The sequence below is a fragment of the Littorina saxatilis genome, linkage group LG6 (assembly GCF_037325665.1).
Source record: "Littorina saxatilis isolate snail1 linkage group LG6, US_GU_Lsax_2.0, whole genome shotgun sequence".
Lineage (NCBI taxonomy): Eukaryota > Metazoa > Mollusca > Gastropoda > Littorinimorpha > Littorinidae > Littorina > Littorina saxatilis.
Window position 1 is genome coordinate 24892646 of NC_090250.1, and position 17500 is coordinate 24910145.

The following is a 17500-nucleotide window of genomic DNA, read 5'->3' on the forward strand; positions in this document are numbered from 1 at the left end:
TCTCTCTCTCTCTCTCTCTCTCTCTCTGCCCTACCAACAGCTTACTTTCCATTATTTCTTGTGCTTTCCTTTTTGCAGAGGAGGTGGTTTATGTTTATATCGTAAAATCCAGACATTTAGTCAGCATTTTCTCTCTCACTCATACAAAAACATAAGTCACGCATTGAACTACTGGTAAATCAATTAGTGTAAAAGAGAAAGTGGTGGTGGTGGGCGAGAGATAAAACAAAATCTAAACAACGAAGTGACTGAGGTAAGATGAACAAAGTTAAAAATAAAAAAATTTAAAAAAAGGATTACTGTACTCACCGATACAAAGACGACACAAGACGATAACGAATTTTCGCTTCTGGAAGCTTCATCAGGAAAAACAAGAACACAAAAGACAACAAAAAGCAGACGCAACACGGAACGAACAAGGTTTGAAAGAAAATGGAGGGGAAACACGCAAAAAGGGGAAGGAACTCTAGGAACGGAAATGAATGAAAGGGGGTTATGAACGAAGTAACCTCAAAGTCCTCCAATTTCAAGGAAGAGGCGTTTCAACTTTCACTTTTAGATGTTTGCTAAGACACCATTCAGAACTTCGAACGTAATTTAACAAATAAGAGAGAGAGAGAGAGAGAGAGATAGAGAGAGAGAGAGAGAGACTGAGAGAGAGAGAGAGTGAGAGAGAGAGAGAGAGAGCGAACGAACGAACGAACTTCATTTTATAAAGATACAGAGAGAGAGAGAGAGAGAGAGAGAGAGAGAGAGAGAGAGAGAGAGAGAGAGAGAGAGAGAGAGAGAGAGAGAGAGAGAGAGAGAGATAGACAGACACACAGACAGACAGACAGACAAACAATCAGACAGACAGACAGGTAAACAGACAGGTATACAGACAGACATACAGACAGAGACAGAGAGACACAGGGAGAGAAAGGGAAAGAAACAGGGAGAGAGACAGAGGGGGGGGGGGGGGCGGGGAGGGAGAGAGAGAACGAATTTCTATGGCGTAGACCGTCGGCCTAGAGCAAAAAGGGAAGAGGTGAAGCGGAGATATAAACAAAACCTCGCGACATATAGAGGGAGGAGGGGATGGGATGGACAGGTATACTATCATTGAAAACAGCCACGAACGAAAACGAAAACCTTGTCAAAGTCCAGTGTTTTTCGAGAAGGAATGCCGAATAAAACTAAAAACGAAAACCATGTTCAGGATTCCGAAAATTAGTTTAAAGTCTTTGACTCAGTCACAGGCCGCCAGCGAAGTAAAGCCGAATAAAATTGACATTTGCCACTCTGTACGTTTAGTGATCAATACAAGGTTCAAGGTTTTCAAGGTTCAAGAATCAGGTTCCAAATGACCCAGTTCAGCGATGCCACACTCTGTGAGGTCTGAACATGCAAGCCGACTGTCGTACCATTTGGTGCACCGCAGGGGTTCCCGTCTCAATCGCGCATGTCATGGTTGTTGTTTTTTTGCTTCTCAACTGTTAGTATTTAATAAAGAATTTCCTTGAACTCCTTTGATAAGCATAACAATCATAACGAGGTCACCACTTTCAATTCACTACAATGATCAAGATTTGCCTGTACTCCGCCTGAACCAAAACGGGCTTTGCAAGACATGTTACAAAATGTATTTCTTCGTGTGTTCTTGACTTTGCACTGCACTGATGGTCTGGTCACGCAGTGTATGTACCACGTCTTCCTCTGGAGAGAGAGACAGGGAGAGAGAGACAGAGACAGAGACAGAGAGAGAGAGACAGAGAGAGAGAGAGAGAGAGAGAGGGAGAGAGAGAGGGAGAGAGAGAGTCAGACTCCGAAAGACAGAAAACAGGCAGAGTACCCCCAAAAATTACTATAAAAACTGTCTTTCTTTTTGCCTTCAGTTTGTGTTCACGTGCCTCTGTAATAAAGAATCCTTTTACCTCCTGTTCAGCAAGAGGAAAAACCAACAAAAAACACTGACACGTTTATTTGGGTTGTTCTTTTGCTCGCTTTGACGTGTCCCGATGGTTTGTTAGTTGCGCCCCGTTATCAAGTGGGCCTGCTTACGTCTGTCTAACAATGCTGCACCTGCTCTCTCAGTTGTTCCCCCTTCGGGCAAAATGGCGACGTGTAACCGCGATTGTGTAGTGCTGTTGCTTTTTATTTGTTCTGCTGTAATATCAATCTGACAGTTGCATCTGACAGTTGCTGCTTGGGATCAAGAATCAAGAAGACAGCGCCCCTGGAATTGTTTATGGCGTGGTTGTACAGGCAGTCTTTCCTATGGGGCGCATTTTCTCTCTCCATCAGTCTCAGGCGTCTCTCTCTCTCTCTCTCTCTCTCTCTCTCTCTCTCTCTCTCTCTCTCTCTCTCTCTCTCTCTCTCTCTCTCTCTCTCTCTCTCTCTCACACACACACACACACACACTGACACACACACACACTGACACACACACACACACACACACACACACACACACACACACACACACACACACACACATATTATGTTATATGTCAAAAATTGGAACTCCAATAGAACTCCAATATATACAATTCTACCGGCACGGTTGGCCTAGTGGTAAGGCGTCCGCCCCGTGATCGGGAGGTCGTGGGTTCGAACCCCGGCCGGGTCATACCTAAGACTTTGTCAAATTGGCAATCTAGTGGCAAAATTGGCCTGGCGTCTGGCATTATGGGGTTAGTGCTAGGACTGGTTGGTCCGGTGTCAGAATAATGTGACTGGGTGAGACATGAAGCCTGTGCTGCGACTTCTGTCTTGTGTGTGGCGCACGTTATATGTCAAAGCAGCACCGCCCTGATATGGCCCTTAAAACAAACAAACAAATATACAATTCTGGAAAGGTCAAATAAGAAGTTCACCAAAGTTAAATTTCTATCAAAGAATAGTAACAAATTATAAAACGGAACCATATCTGTTATGCATAAAACAAAGAAAATATATAAACAATCGTGTAAACTAAGAATAAGTGACACTTATCCTATAATGCGTTTAAAATCAAATATCCAAATGTGCGAGGCGATTTTGTATTGTATCAAGGTGTAATCCAGGCTGTTAAGAAATATCAGAGAAAAATCGGCTTAGAATTTGATAAACATTTTATTATGACAGAGCCCATTGTGTGGAAATGTATTTGTAAAGGTAAGACACAACTTATTTACAAAAAACTGATTGAACATGCTACGATCCCAAAATGTATCGAAAAATGGTCTGAATCTTTAGACTGTTTGTTAGATAAGAAGGCTATTTTTCAACATGTTTTTAAAACAACAAAAGACACTTGTCTAAGATGGTTCCAGTACCGATTATTGTACAGAATCTTGCCCACAGAAAGGTTTTTATTTTTGCGAAAAATTGTGGATACGTCATTGTGTACATTTTGTGGTAGAAATGAAGAAACCCTTTTACATATGTTTTGGGAGTGTGATAAAGTGCAGACTTTTTGGATAAAATTTGTAAATTGGCTAAAGGCGAACTGCACCCATTGCGACAATTTAAAACTGTCTAAAGAACTGGTTCTTCTTGGAGTGGCGAACAATGTAGTCACCGATAAAGCTTTTGATATGTTATTAATCTGTGCCAAACACCATGTATATATTTCCAAAATGAACAAAAAGACCCCTCATTTTCAGACATTTAGTAGAAACTTTAAGCAAAGATTTATTTGTGAAAAATATAACGCAGTTGTGAATAATACAGTAGATAAATTCTACAAGGATTGGCGCCTGTATATGCACTTTTTGATGTAACCCTTAGGTTTTTTCGTTCTTAAAACCTTTTGATAATGCGACCACCAAACCACTGAACATCCCCCCCTCCCCATTCCATCCTCCCACCCCATGTATGTTGTAATTGTCCAAGTGTGTTTTTCTGTTATATGATTCTGTCTTTTCGGTTAGGTGATGTCCTATAATGTACAGCATATACATGTAAAAAAAAATAAAAAAAACTGCACAAAAAGAGAATAAAAAAAAATATATAAAAAATTAAAAAAATAAGTGCCCACGACCTGAAAATTGAAACTGGTAGATACAGCAATACACCGAGGGAAAATAGATTATGTGAAACATGTGGAGTAATAGAAGATGAAATACATTTTCTAGATAACTGCATAGAAAACAACCAATTACGAAAATCTTTCATGAGTGAAATTAATCGACCTATATATTCATATGATGTACCAAGTCAACTTTTGCAAGTAGACAAAGTACAAACTAAATTGGGAGAATTTGTATATAATTGCTTCAAAAAAAAAGAAACAATGTAATCATTTGGTTATTTATCTTCCCGTGTCTTATAAACACTACGTCAGTTTTATGACAATAAAGTTTATTCGTATTCGTATTCGTATATTCACACACACACACACACACACACACACACACACACACACACACACACACACACACACACACACACACACACACACACACACGCACACACACACACACACACACACAAAATCTTTTAACTTATTCTCGTTACGTGTAAAACCGTTGTACACATATGAAACAAATATTATATTCATAGGTTTCTTTCTCGGTTACTGTTGCCTCCTCGTCCAGAAAGTTAATTGTTACAAAGTTTTTCCTTTTTCTTTTTTTCCGTTTGTCAGGTTTTGCGGTTACCGGCTCCTCGCGTCGACAATAAGTTGTATTTCATCTTCTTCTGGTTTTTCTTCTTTTATATTATTTGTACGTTGTATGTGTTGCACAATGTATTTGTTCACGGAATGCCGTATAATTATGTACTCTTTCAAGCATGCACGCGTACATTTCCCTTCGATGAAAGTAAGACCTCTAAGCGAGAGTTACAAAATCTATTTTTGCTTTTCTTGCAAAGACACTTTCTATATCGGTGGGCGTGGATGCATCTGACTGATGTTGTCACCATGTATTTTCCGACCAATTCCCTTGTGTCTGATCAAAGAGTTTTGTTGGGGGGGGGGGGGGGGGGTGGGGGGCAACAAACTTGCCGCGACGGAAATGTGTCATAAACTGACTTGTTCCATCATTCAACGTCTGCCTTAATCCCGTTGGCAAGCTGAACTGATCGACTTTAAACGGTACGCGCACGTGTGTCTGTGTGTGTGCGTGCGTGCGCGTGTGTGTGTATGTGTGTCTCTCTCTCTCTATCTCTCTCTCTCTTTCTCTTTCTCTCTCTCTCTTTCTCTTTCTCTCTCTCTCCCTCTCTCTCTCTCTCTCTCTCTCTCTCTCTCTCTCTCTCTCTCTCTCTCTCTCTCTCTCTCTCTCTCTCTCTCTCTCTCTCTAGAATAGTCCCTCTCTGGGCGAGGGCTGGTTGAAAAGAAGCTCGTTTATATTGCTTATGCCACAACCCTCGTAAAATAAAATTTGATTTGATTTGATTTGATCCCTGTAGGTGGAGTTCCTGTAGAGGGATTCCCTGTACACAGGGAATCCCACAGGTTAGAGTTTTTCAATAAAACTTGCAAACCATACTCGAATTTCAAAGAATTATCACTAAAGATCGAAAAACATCAAATTCTACCGATGTCGCAAAGCATCACGTGACTTTCAGCGATGATATCAGCGAAATACTACTGGAACTAAACCCTGTGGGCTTGCCTGTATACAGGAAATCCCCCTACAGGAACTCCACCTACAGGGAATCCCACTCTTTTGGTCGACATAGACCCCATCAGCGCAAGTATTGTAGGCCTAAATCAGATTTCTCCGTTGCCTATGCCGGGAAATATGACATCGAACGACACTGTAGTTCCAAAACTCACCTGGACAAGGTTGCTACAAAGAAATCCGCTGAAAGCTGCCAAGGAATTATAAAGTTCATTCCCGCAAAGCTAATCCTGCCAGAAGAAAAGGCTGTAGTCCGTGCTGAAGCAATGTTTTCTGAGATGGTTGTAAAATTGAACTTGCCACTGTCAACCGCAGATGTTATTTCACGAAGTTCATCTTTTTATTATTAATCTGTTTGGAAGACACTGGTTATAATGCTACAAACTGACAGGTAAATAAAATTGTTTTATCCCTGTTGTATTGGAAGGAGTTAAATAGGTGTTCACAAGACATGCTATTCTTACACAAACACGTTTGCACCCACGCGTACATTTTCCCTAGCCCATATGGCTTTGCTTGCAAAGTACACCAACCTTTTGAAAAATACACTCAACTGTTTGGGAAAGTACTCTTGCTTCGGGTTTAGAGTAAACAGGTCTGCTACAGCCTGAAAGCAACCTTTTGGCAGAGTGCCGGTTTTGCAGGGCCGGTTGAAATACATGCATCTTTGGCAGTTTAATGTTTATGGTGTTGCTGGTCTACTGGTTACCTTACTGCAAGACTGGATAGTGTTGAAGATCATTAAGTGTATCATTAAGGGCATCTTTCTCTCTCTCTCACACACACACACACACACACACACACACACACACACACACACACACACACACACACACACACACACACATACAGACGTGCGCGCGCATGCACAAACACACACCGCCATTTAGTTGACTTCGGAGATCTGAAAAATTCTCCACCCTGATTCGAATCCCGAACCTTCCGCACAGAAGGCATACGCCCATATCGCTAGACCCGTCTAAATATACGTTGAAAATAGCTGTCAGGAGGGTTTAGATACACGTACAATTGTATTACTCCTTTTGGACAATAAAGGGTTGGTTACTGATTTGAATTAATAATAACTTCTAAGTAAGAAACAATTTACTTCCGCAATCAATTTCGTAACTGACACCTATGTCGATCTGAGACATTATTTCGTTGAGAAAATCCCACTCTCGACAGAAACCAGCCTGACTGTTGATTGGCTCTAAAGGAAGGAGGATCTTATTCCATGCAAAAAGCTGCCATAGATCTGTAGTGTTTACACCATCGTTAATTTGTACCACGAGAAACAATGTTGTCTGCCTGTTATCCCCAAGTTCAAGATTGGCATAATGAACTTACCCTGGGACAGGTCGGGATTGTCTTGGGCGGGGGTGGGGTGGGGTGAGGGGTGGGGGTAGGGTTGTGAGGGTAGGGTGTTGAACAGTGGACAGAAACAAAGTTGGTCAATGTACTAAAGTCCTTGAGCTCGACCGAAAAGTTTCTCTCTATTTGTGTTCGTTTGACGTAAAAACAAAAACAAAAAAACTCATAATTCCCCGTGTAAGCTACCGACACAACCCCTCCGGATATAGCTTAATGAGGTGCGACATCGATTGAATAAAATAAGACGTCTCTTCTCTGACCATCCCATCTTAGTGAAATCCTAGGCGCCATGAAAGCGAATCATTGCGTTACATAAAGGTTATGTCACTTCCAATGATGTCTCCCGAGGAAATCGCAAAAAATGTCGAGAAAAAAGTTTGTCTCGGTGACTCAGTCATAGCAGCACAGAGGGGAAAATACTGGTAAGATCAGGCCAAAAAAAAAAAATAGGTGTGGTTACGGTAACATAGCCAAAAAAAATAGGGTAGGTAGGTAGGCAATCACTTTCTTTTTTTTTTACTTTTTTTTTCTAATGTGTACAAATTAAACCTACTTGACAGGGAAATAAGTGTGCGACACGGGCGCTTTCGCTTTCATTGCGTTTTTTGCACTCGTTTTTTTTTTCTTTTCTTTTTTTTTTGACAAATGTAATAAAAAGTTATAGGATCGGCCCCTAAAAATAGGGTAGGTCGGGTTACCGTAACCACACCTATTTTTTTTTTAGGCCTAAGTGGACTGCAAGTCACCTGTAGAGTCATCACCAGACAGCGTATATATATATTGGATGTGCTACACTTTTCAACCTACTGTACTACAGTATACAGGGGTGGGACTTTTCCGCGATTTCCGCGGACACAACTTACGAATTCCGCTGGAGTAATCTATTTTTCCGCGTCCCATTTCATCCCAGTATCTATAACTTGTTGACGGAATGATATGGAGAAAAGTGAAGATGGAACAGAACACTGGAGGCTTGAGAGTTGAATTGTGCTGACTGAAAACTCCTGATAACTAATAGTAATTTTGAGCTTCAATGCATTGGGGCGTCACTTGGATCATACTATTGCCAGTATTGGATTATGGATACATGGTTCATTACGTATGTGTGCACCATTACAATGTTACCATGGTTGTGTGAAAGTGTGTTTTTTGTTTGGTTGGGTGTTGTTGGGGTTTGTTTGGGGGTCTTTTTTGGGGGGGTTGGGGGAGTGAGGAGAATGTCTTTTTTTACCCGATCCAAGCGAGTTAAATTTTAGTCTCAGAATGCACCAGCTTGCACAGATTTTAATGTACCATTTGAAAAAAAAATCGGGGGGCTCCGAACCCCCCTAGAAAAAAAAGGAGTTCCTCTTTTTTCATCACAAGAGAGTCCCACCCCTGAGTATAGTTTCTCACCTGTACTACAGTATAGTTTCTTACCTGTAAAAAATGTCACGCAGCGGCACTCCAAGGATGACAGAGTATGTTTCTTTGCACACAGATCTTATGACGTCATCGTAGATCTCGTGACGTCATCGCACGTTTTGCCTGGTTGTAGTGACCGTTTCTGTTGAAACAAGAAAAGCAAAGGTCAAAAGAAGACTGAGGCTGGAAATAGAGTACACACGCGGTTAACGAATGACTTGTGTGAGTATGTCCCATTGCTTCGCTGATTCAACTAGTCAATCCTGTCTGAGCCACAACAGAAATTATCAAAATTCGTAATGCTTCAGCTTTTGTGATCAGAAGAGCAGTTGAATCTGGTTGAATAATTAGTTGGTTTCCTGGTTGGTTGTTTGCTTAGTTGTTAGAGTTGCTTTGAAACCGCAAACGACTCAATATAGGCCATGTATGAATAAAGTGGATCACACGGAGCCCTCATGGCTATGGGGGTGAATAAACCACGAGAACTGCATGGTGTGTGGTTTACGAGTGCTAAATAGTCATTCGAGTGATCTGTAAGTGTCTTTAATGGTGTTGAATACTCTGGCGAGTGTGTTCCATCAGGTTAGTATTCGGCTGTTTGAGGGAAAAGATGTCATCGTTCTACAAATCTCAAGTGAGGCGGAGTGGGCCTTTAACTCGAGTCGCTCGAATAAAAATATGATATGAAGTTTAAACGGAGCAGCACATTCGTAAGCAAATACACAGAATCTTGGGAGCTACGTAAGCCAAGCCGGTTTCCGGACAAGTACAGAATAATCCTGGAGCAAAAAGTGCGCGTAGAGAAATACGTTTTCCGGAAATAGCTGTCAGGTATCAAAGCGGTTTTGCAGAGTAAGAGCCCCTTTCACTGATGCAAGCTTTTCGGAGCGAGGCGAAGCAAGTAGCTCGATGCCGATCGGCATTATCCTGCCATCACGACGAACAACTAACTCTGATGTGTATGTTATGCTGTAATCGCTACTTTCTTTCTAAATAATGCACATCGGAGCCAAGACTCGCCACAAATAGTTCGCCGATCAGTGATCGCTAAGCACGTGTATTTTCCTAAACTCAGGTGACCTCAAGCCAAACCCGCGTGACCTCGGTCAACGGACAGTTTGTCAGCGATCACTGCGAGCCAGCGATCATTGTCGCAACGAATCGTGAACTCCGATGAGTATGTTTTAAATTTAGAAAGAAAAGGGTATCGAATTTAGTGCACACTGCAAAACATGCAGATCAGAATTATTTGTTTGTCGCGATCGCTGGTTAAATCCGGTCGGCAGCGTGTTGTACTTGCTTCGCCTCGCTTTGAAAAGATTGCATCAGTCAAAGTGGCTCTTACTCTACCACACCGCTTGAAAATCCTGACTGAGTTATTTCCGAACATAATTATCCGAAAAGGCCGGGCGCAATGAGTAACATTTTCCACAGTAAAAATGCTTGTTCCTTATTCTCATAGAAAGTCCGTGAATTCGTTTGTTTCACATGCATGGAAGCGCTCCACCATGGGCTGCGTGAAGCAACCCAGGTTATAAATAGTAACAGTGCGTGACGATCAGGACGAAAAACCGATACTGGTCACCTGATCAGTTCTAACAAACAGGTCACCTGATCAGTTCTAACAAACAGGTCACCTGATCAGTTCTAACAAACAGGTCACATGATCAGTTCTAACAAACAGGTCACCTGATCAGTTCTAACAAACAGGTCACATGATCTTCTCTCACATTCAGGTCACATATGATTTCCTCGAAAACAAACGGCAACCGACGAAGGACACAAGACCGACAGAAGGAAAACATATTTCATCTAACACGCTGGTCACATGGGATTTTCAAATAAAACAACAACGACTTTATCACCAACAGCAACAGCAACAACAACGATACAAATTAAATCAACTCGTAACCGACAAGTCACCCAACCAAGCAAACAAAAACTCAGAGGAGTAAATAAATAAATAAACAAACAAGCAAACAGATGAGCAAACAAACCAACAAATAAACAAGAACAGAAAAATAAAGTCGTTAAAGGGGATTGCTTTTTACGCGTTCGCACCAGATTACCATCTTCGGTTAAAGGCAGAACCTCCCGTGTAAACAGTCAGACTCACCGTCTCAGATCTGGGCAGGTTTTTGCGTAGGGTAAGATCATCCCTCCACTTGGTCACATACCAAAACATGTACAGTAGGGGGCAAACAATCGAGGTTAGTTTCGTATAAGAAGGGTTTTTTCAGAAAGTAACTCATCAAACATGTCAAGACCACCACAGCAAATCGCCAGGGCGTTGATTTGTGGTATGTGTCCAAGAGGCGGGTTGGTCTTATCCCATGTAAAAGACTGGCCAGGCTCTGAGGTGGTGAGCCGAACGGTATTAACGAGAAGGACTGTGCCTTGAAAGTTTATCGACGACTTGAAAGCAAAAGCTCCTCACAGATCTGCCCCGTCTTTAAAACCGGTGTAACACGAAATTTTTACTCCACGAAAAATTTACTCGGGAGTAAATATTTCGTACGAAATTCTTACTCCGACTACACTTTTCGTACGAGAAAAAAACTCCCCAAGGCACGAAAAAGTTACTCCCTCCACGAAATTTTTACTCCCCATTTTTTTTACTTCCAGTAAAAATCTCGTACGCAATAATGGGATGCGGGCGAAGGGATAATGCCAATAAGTGATCTCGCGCAAACAAATGTCGCGCTACCATCCTTCCACACCTTCCACCACAAAGACTAACAGGGGACAAGTGAGCAAAAATTTCGTACACCTGGCATGGGAAGTTAAATTGTTCGTGTTGGGGTGAAGTAATTTATTTGTTATTTATTCGTCAGTGGAGTAACATTTTTGTACGAAATGTTTACTCGGAACTCACCTGTCTTGGGGGAGTAATTTTCTCGTGCAATGGGGGAGTGCTTTTTTCGTAAAGGGAGTAACTTTTTCGTACGAAATCATATGTTTACTCCGGAGTAAAAATCTCGTGGGAGTAATTTTCTCGTGTTACAGAAGTCAATGCCGGATCAGAAGTACATTAATTAGAAGTGGTTAACGGTCATTACATGCAGTCGACCCGCGCTGATACAATCACCAACGTGGCTTTCCCAAAAGCCGTTGTTACTTAAAAAATAAAAAAAATAGAATGGGTAATTCTGAAAAAATTGTACACTGGTAGTACTCAATAATTATGCAACCCTTCGATTAATTTGATTTGATACATCACTCAAAATCTTTGGAATGAAGAAAAATGAATACAGTACTAGATGTAAGAGTTCAGAAAATTGCATCAATAAGAACAGCCAAGCATTCAAACAATCAAAAGTTAAAGTAATAAATTAAGGATCCAGAGAAACATGCAATGGAGAGAAAAAAATCACAACTCACTCAATCACTCTATATAGATTCTTGATATGAAATCCCCAAGTGTTCTGCGATAGAAAAACTTCACACTCACTCAAACGCTTCAGATTCTTGATATGAAATCCCCAAGTGTTCCACGATAGAAAAAACTTCACAACTCACTCAAACACTCTAGATTCTTAATATGAAATCCCCAAGTGTTCTGCGATAGAAAAACTTCACACTCACTCAAACGCTTCAGATTCTTGATATGAAATCCCCAAGTGTTCTGCGAAAGAAAAATTTCACACTCACTCAAACGCTTCAGATTCGTAATATGAAATCCCCAAGTGTTCTGCGATAGAAAAACTTCACACTCACTCAAACGCTTCAGATTCTTGATATGAAATCCCCAAGTGTTCCGCGATAGAAAAACTTCACACTCACTCAAACGCTTTAGATTCTTGATATGAAATCCCCAAGTGTTCCACGATAGAAAAACTTCACACTCACTCAAACGCTTTAGATTCTTGATATGAAATCCCCAAGTGTTCCACGATAGAAAAACTTCACAACTCACTCAAACACTCATCGCAGCTAGCTTCTTGGTATGAAATCCCCAAGTGTCGACAGAATGTCCAAAGTCTGCATGCGATGCCACACACGCAACAAGTAGCCGTTTCCCCTCCTTTCTCTCCTCACTGTCTGAGGGATGCAGGTAAAAAGCAAGGGAATGAATGCTACGCAAGCGAAGCGAGCTCAAGGTTCGAAACGACTGAAGAGAAATGCAGAAGAGCAACCACAGGCGTCTGCAGCTAACATGACGTGAAATTGAATTGGGTTCCTTATACGTGCCAACCTGATAAAAAGGAACAATTTACCACCCTCAAAACTAAAGGTGTTAAAAAAAATCATTTTAAATGAAGGGAAGGCAAAAATAAAGTAACAAAACTGTTAGAGTGTAAGTTCTCGTTACGGTTGAGGGAGGAAGGGTATGGGGGGGGGGGGGGGGGGAGCAGAGATGAAATCCTGAAGTGCTGTGAAGATGAAGTGTAGTAGTAATTAAAACGGAAGAGTGTTCTCGTGACAGTAATTACCAAAAAATTGGAACCTTGAATGTTAGAATGGAAAAAAGTAACACAAAACAACAACAAAACACTTTTAAAGGCAGGGGAAGGTCGCCTAAAATGGACCACTTTTTGTTTCTTGTTGATAACTAGTTTGTTTGTTTGCGAAGAATGTTCATTTTGTGCTTGGTAGTTGTTCTCTCCTTAGTAGATTGGCCGAACATTCAGCAAAAATGAAATACAGAAAAATAACAACTGGTCCTATAAATATGTCTTGGCGTATCACTGGCGGAACAATTGTGAATTTTTTATGTATTCATTTTTTTCTGAATGTTAATCAAAGCCAATTCGCTCTAGTTAGGCCTGACGATTTACTAAACAGAGAACAACTACCCAGCACAAAATGAAACTTCTTCGCAAGATAAAAAAAAATAGTTATCAGCATGAAACAAAACGCTGTCTATATTAGGCGAACTTCCTGTAGATATAAATTTCAGAAATAAACGTTTTGTAAATGGACGCCTGTGCTATAACAAAAGCCGTATCGAACGCACGATCCCCCGAAAACTCCGACCTACCATGGGGAAAGGGGGGGGGGGGGGAGCAACGCGGAAGAATATACAGACAGAAATCGACAAGTATATGTCTACTCGAGGCTCTGATGCATAATATTATGATGCTCTAGCTGGCTTATCATGCAGTAAACGTCATAAACCTTTGCGTCGTTTGTGGGCGATGTTTTTTTTTCTCATCTTTTTCTTTTTCTTTTTCTCTCTTTTCATTTCTTTTTGCGGTCACAGAAGTGGGGTAAATCAGTTTTCTTTGCCGTGGCGAGTAAAGAAAAAAGAAGGAAACCAGAAAAAGTTGTTTGATGAACTGTTGCTTTGGGGGATTTGCTGAAAAAGGTTAGACGCGAAAATGAATTTTCCTCAGTGTTACATTTGGCGCCATGGGAAGAAGTGAAGCGGGTGTGTGTGTGTGAAGTGTGTGTGTGTGTGTGTGTGTGTGTGTGTGTGTGTGTGTGTGTGTGAAGTGTGTGTGTGTGTGAAGTGTGCGTGTGTGTGTGTGTCTGTCTGTCTGTTTGTGTGTCCATGTGTCTGTCCGTGTCCATGTGTCTGTGCGTGCGTGCGCGCGCGCGTGTGTGTGTGTGTTTTAATGTGTGTGTGTGTGTGTTAATGTGTATGCGTGTGTTAATGTGTGTGTGTGTGTGTGTGTGTGTGTGTGTGTGTGTGTTAATGTGTGTGTCTGTGCGCGCGCGCTTGTGTGTGTGTGTGTGTGTGTGTGTGTGTGTGTGTGTGTGTGTGTGTGTGTGTGTGTGTGTGTCTGTGTGTATGTTCTATAAGCGGAGTCTGTACCGATGACCGCTGACGAATCGATTGAAATTGCCAAAGTTCATCGAATTATGGGGGGAAATGAGGCGTATCTGATAACATTAAGTTCGTCATAAATCAGTTAGAAACGCCTCAGCGTTTCCGGTTATAAACCAAAATTCTTTTTCTTGGTAAAAAACTGACAAGTGAACACCTCATAGCTTAAAGGCACAGTAAGCCTCCCGTAAACCATCACAGATACTGTCAGCCTTTTACACTCAGTACAAACACCCTTTCATATAAACACTCACCGCTTGAGAACATCCTAGGTGCCCTCCGTAAAGAGCAAGCAATTTTCAAAGAATTTATTATTGCGTGGTTTATCTTACCCCTGAGCCATCGTGAAACCGTGTGATCCAGTTTCCTTTTTTTCACAATCTAGTCGTCAGTTTGTGATTTCAATGCGACTCGCTGTAAGCTTATCTGCAATAGCACGTTATCATGTACCTCTGAATCTAAACGCACCAAACGGCTGCGATTCACACGAACTCTAGCGATGGCTTTTGACTGTTCAGAGGAACTGGCGATAGGCATAACCGTCGTCTGCTACAAGAACCACGACCTTGCGTGACCCTGCTTCCGGGCCTTTCTTTTTTCAAACTTTCAAAACTTCGAATTGTACTGATCTTGTCTTGATGAAAAAAGAATTCTTTTATGATTTAAGAATGTTTGTGTAACAAGCTGTCAATTTATTATTTAGATTTTAAAAGTTAGGTCTAGCGCCAAAACGCACCGTCCGATTGTCTGATCAGACAATCCGCAAAATTAATTCTTTGAAAATTGCTCGCTCTTTACGTAGGGCACCTAGGATGTTCTCAAGCGGTGAGTGTTTAAACGAAAGGGTGTTTGTACTGTGTGTAAAAGCCTGACAGTATCTGTGATGGTTTACGGGAGGCGTACTGTGCCTTTAAAGTTCGAACATATTCATCAAGCCATGTCTACGGTTCCCAACTCTCAGTACAGCCTAAAAAATAAAACTCTTGAAGAGAATGAGTCCTGAGTATTTTGCCCACTGCCAGACTGAGTGGCTCAGGGGAAAAGATCCGTGAAAACATGCTCCACATACTCCTGGAGTTCGGATCCCCTATGTCATAGATTGTATGCCACGATACTAAAACTGAATACAGTTTTGTTTCAACCAAAGCATACCCCAGACCTGTCCACATTTAGCAGATTTGGCAGAACTGACACACGCCTGCTTACTAAACTATGGTGGTCTGTCCACGACCTCCAGAAAACACTTTGTAAATGGCGTGGGGGGGGGGGGGGTATAGCATTCTGTCTGTTTGTCTGTCTGTCTGTCTGTTTGTCCTTCTGTCCGCACTCAGATCTCAAATGAATAATGGTCAATTGAGCTTAGATTTGGTGTGCAGCTCTGAAGTAGGGAATACACGGTCGTAGCAAAATAGTAGGTTCCTACCTTAAACGGAAGAGTAGAATATATATAATACCGATGACGGTGCGGTTTACAATGTAAGGTGTACGTGACAAATGAGTCATTGGGGGTCTAAACAAAGTACAATAACCTCATTGTTACGTGAGTTCTGTCCCCTGATGTACCCCACTCGCCCATGCTGCTTTGATCGTCGATCGTTTCAAAGCTTTATTTGTCACTGTCTCTCAGTTTTCTATTCCAACATAAAGTCAGCATTCACTGCATAGCCAGGCGGGCGCAGTGGCCTAGTAGATAAGACATCGGCCTCCTAATCGGAAGGTCGTGAGTTCAAGTTCCGGCCGCGGCCGCCTGGTGGGTTAAGGGTGGAGATTTTTCCGATCTCCCAGGTCAACAAATGTTCAGACCTACCAGTGCCAGAGGGGAGAGAGGTTGAAGAGAGTTCTTACAGTATGTGTTCAGTGTACACACAAGCACAAGACCAAGTGCGCACGGAAAAGATCCTGTGATCAATGTCAGAGTTCGGTTGGTTATAGAAACACGAAAATACCCAGCATGCTTCCCCCGAATGCAGCGTATGGCTGCCTAAATGGCGGGGTAAAAACGGTCATGCACGTAAAAGCCGTGGGAGTTTCAGCCCATGAACGAACGAACAAACATAACAACTGCATAGCCTATAATTATACCTGTGCGCAGTCATGCCGAGGCTTTCAAATAATCATTCAGTGTTAGAATTCGTCAAGTGCAAGTTGCAAAAGGTCAGCCGGTCAGAGTACACGGTTGTCGCGAAAGTTGCATACGGCCCAGTTTCTGTTACCACCACCATTTTTTGATTTTATTTACAAACTAAATTGGAAACGGGTAGACTCAACTGTGATTTCTTCAACAAAACAACAGCGTTTCTCCGATCACTGACTCCGTGAAACTCCTGGACGGACACGGGTCAACTTTATAGGCTTATGCAAGCTCAGAGACGGTATCCATGTTCCACCCCCGTGTCACCACAGCTTTTTACTGCATGGGAGGAAGCGACTCGAATTTTCCAGCAATCGGGCAATAGAGTAACTGAAATGAGAAGAAAACTGAATCCCTTGTCTTACGTCCACGGTGCTCGCCGTTACAGGTATCTTTCCTCTCGTGAACCGTGTCATGTCAGCCACCACCGATCTGACCAGGCTCTGTGTGCACCGTGTCATGTCAGCCACCACCGATCTGACCAGGCTCTGTGTGAACCGTGTCATGTCAGCCACCACCGATCTGACCAGGCTCTGTGTGCACCGTGTCATGTCAGCCACCACCGATCTGACCAGGCTCTGTGTGAACCGTGTCATGTCAGCCACCACCGATCTGACCAGGCTCTGTGTGAACCGTGTCATGTCAGCCACCACCGATCTGACCAGGCTCTGTGTGCACCGTGTCATGTCAGCCACCACCGATCTGACCAGGCTCTGTGTGAACCGTGTCATGTCAGCCACCACCGATCTGACCAGGCTCTGTGTGAACCGTGTCATGTCAGCCACCACCGATCTGACCAGGCTCTGTGTGAACCGTGTCATGTCAGCCACCACCGATCTGACCAGGCTCTGTGTGAACCGTGTCATGTCAGCCACCACCGATCTGACCAGGCTCTGTGTGAACCGTGTCATGTCAGCCACCACCGACCTGACCAGGCTCTGTGTGAACCGTGTCATGTCAGCCACCACCGATCTGACCAGGCTCTGTGTGAACCGTGTCATGTCAGCCACCACCGATCTGACCAGGCTCTGTGTGAACCGTGTCATGTCAGCCACCACCGATCTGACCAGGCTCTGTGTGAACCGTGTCATGTCAGCCACCACCGATCTGACCAGGCTCTGTGAGCAAAAAGAGCAGCCTTCCACATTAACTCATACCAATATTTAACGGCCTTTAAAGTATGGGACATTGACTTAGGAATTAATTTGTGTAACCGACACCCAGTGTAACCATGTC

General features: G+C 42.6%; 1 protein-coding gene across 1 annotated transcript in view; it reads right to left on the minus strand.

Annotated features, from left to right (window-relative positions):
• LOC138968808 (uncharacterized) overlaps positions 1-17500 on the minus strand; it is a gene marked incomplete in the record, with an annotated part of 43999 nt that overhangs the window by 15539 nt on the left and 10960 nt on the right. Inside the window, 1 exon segment of the mRNA XM_070341454.1 lies at positions 8379-8505.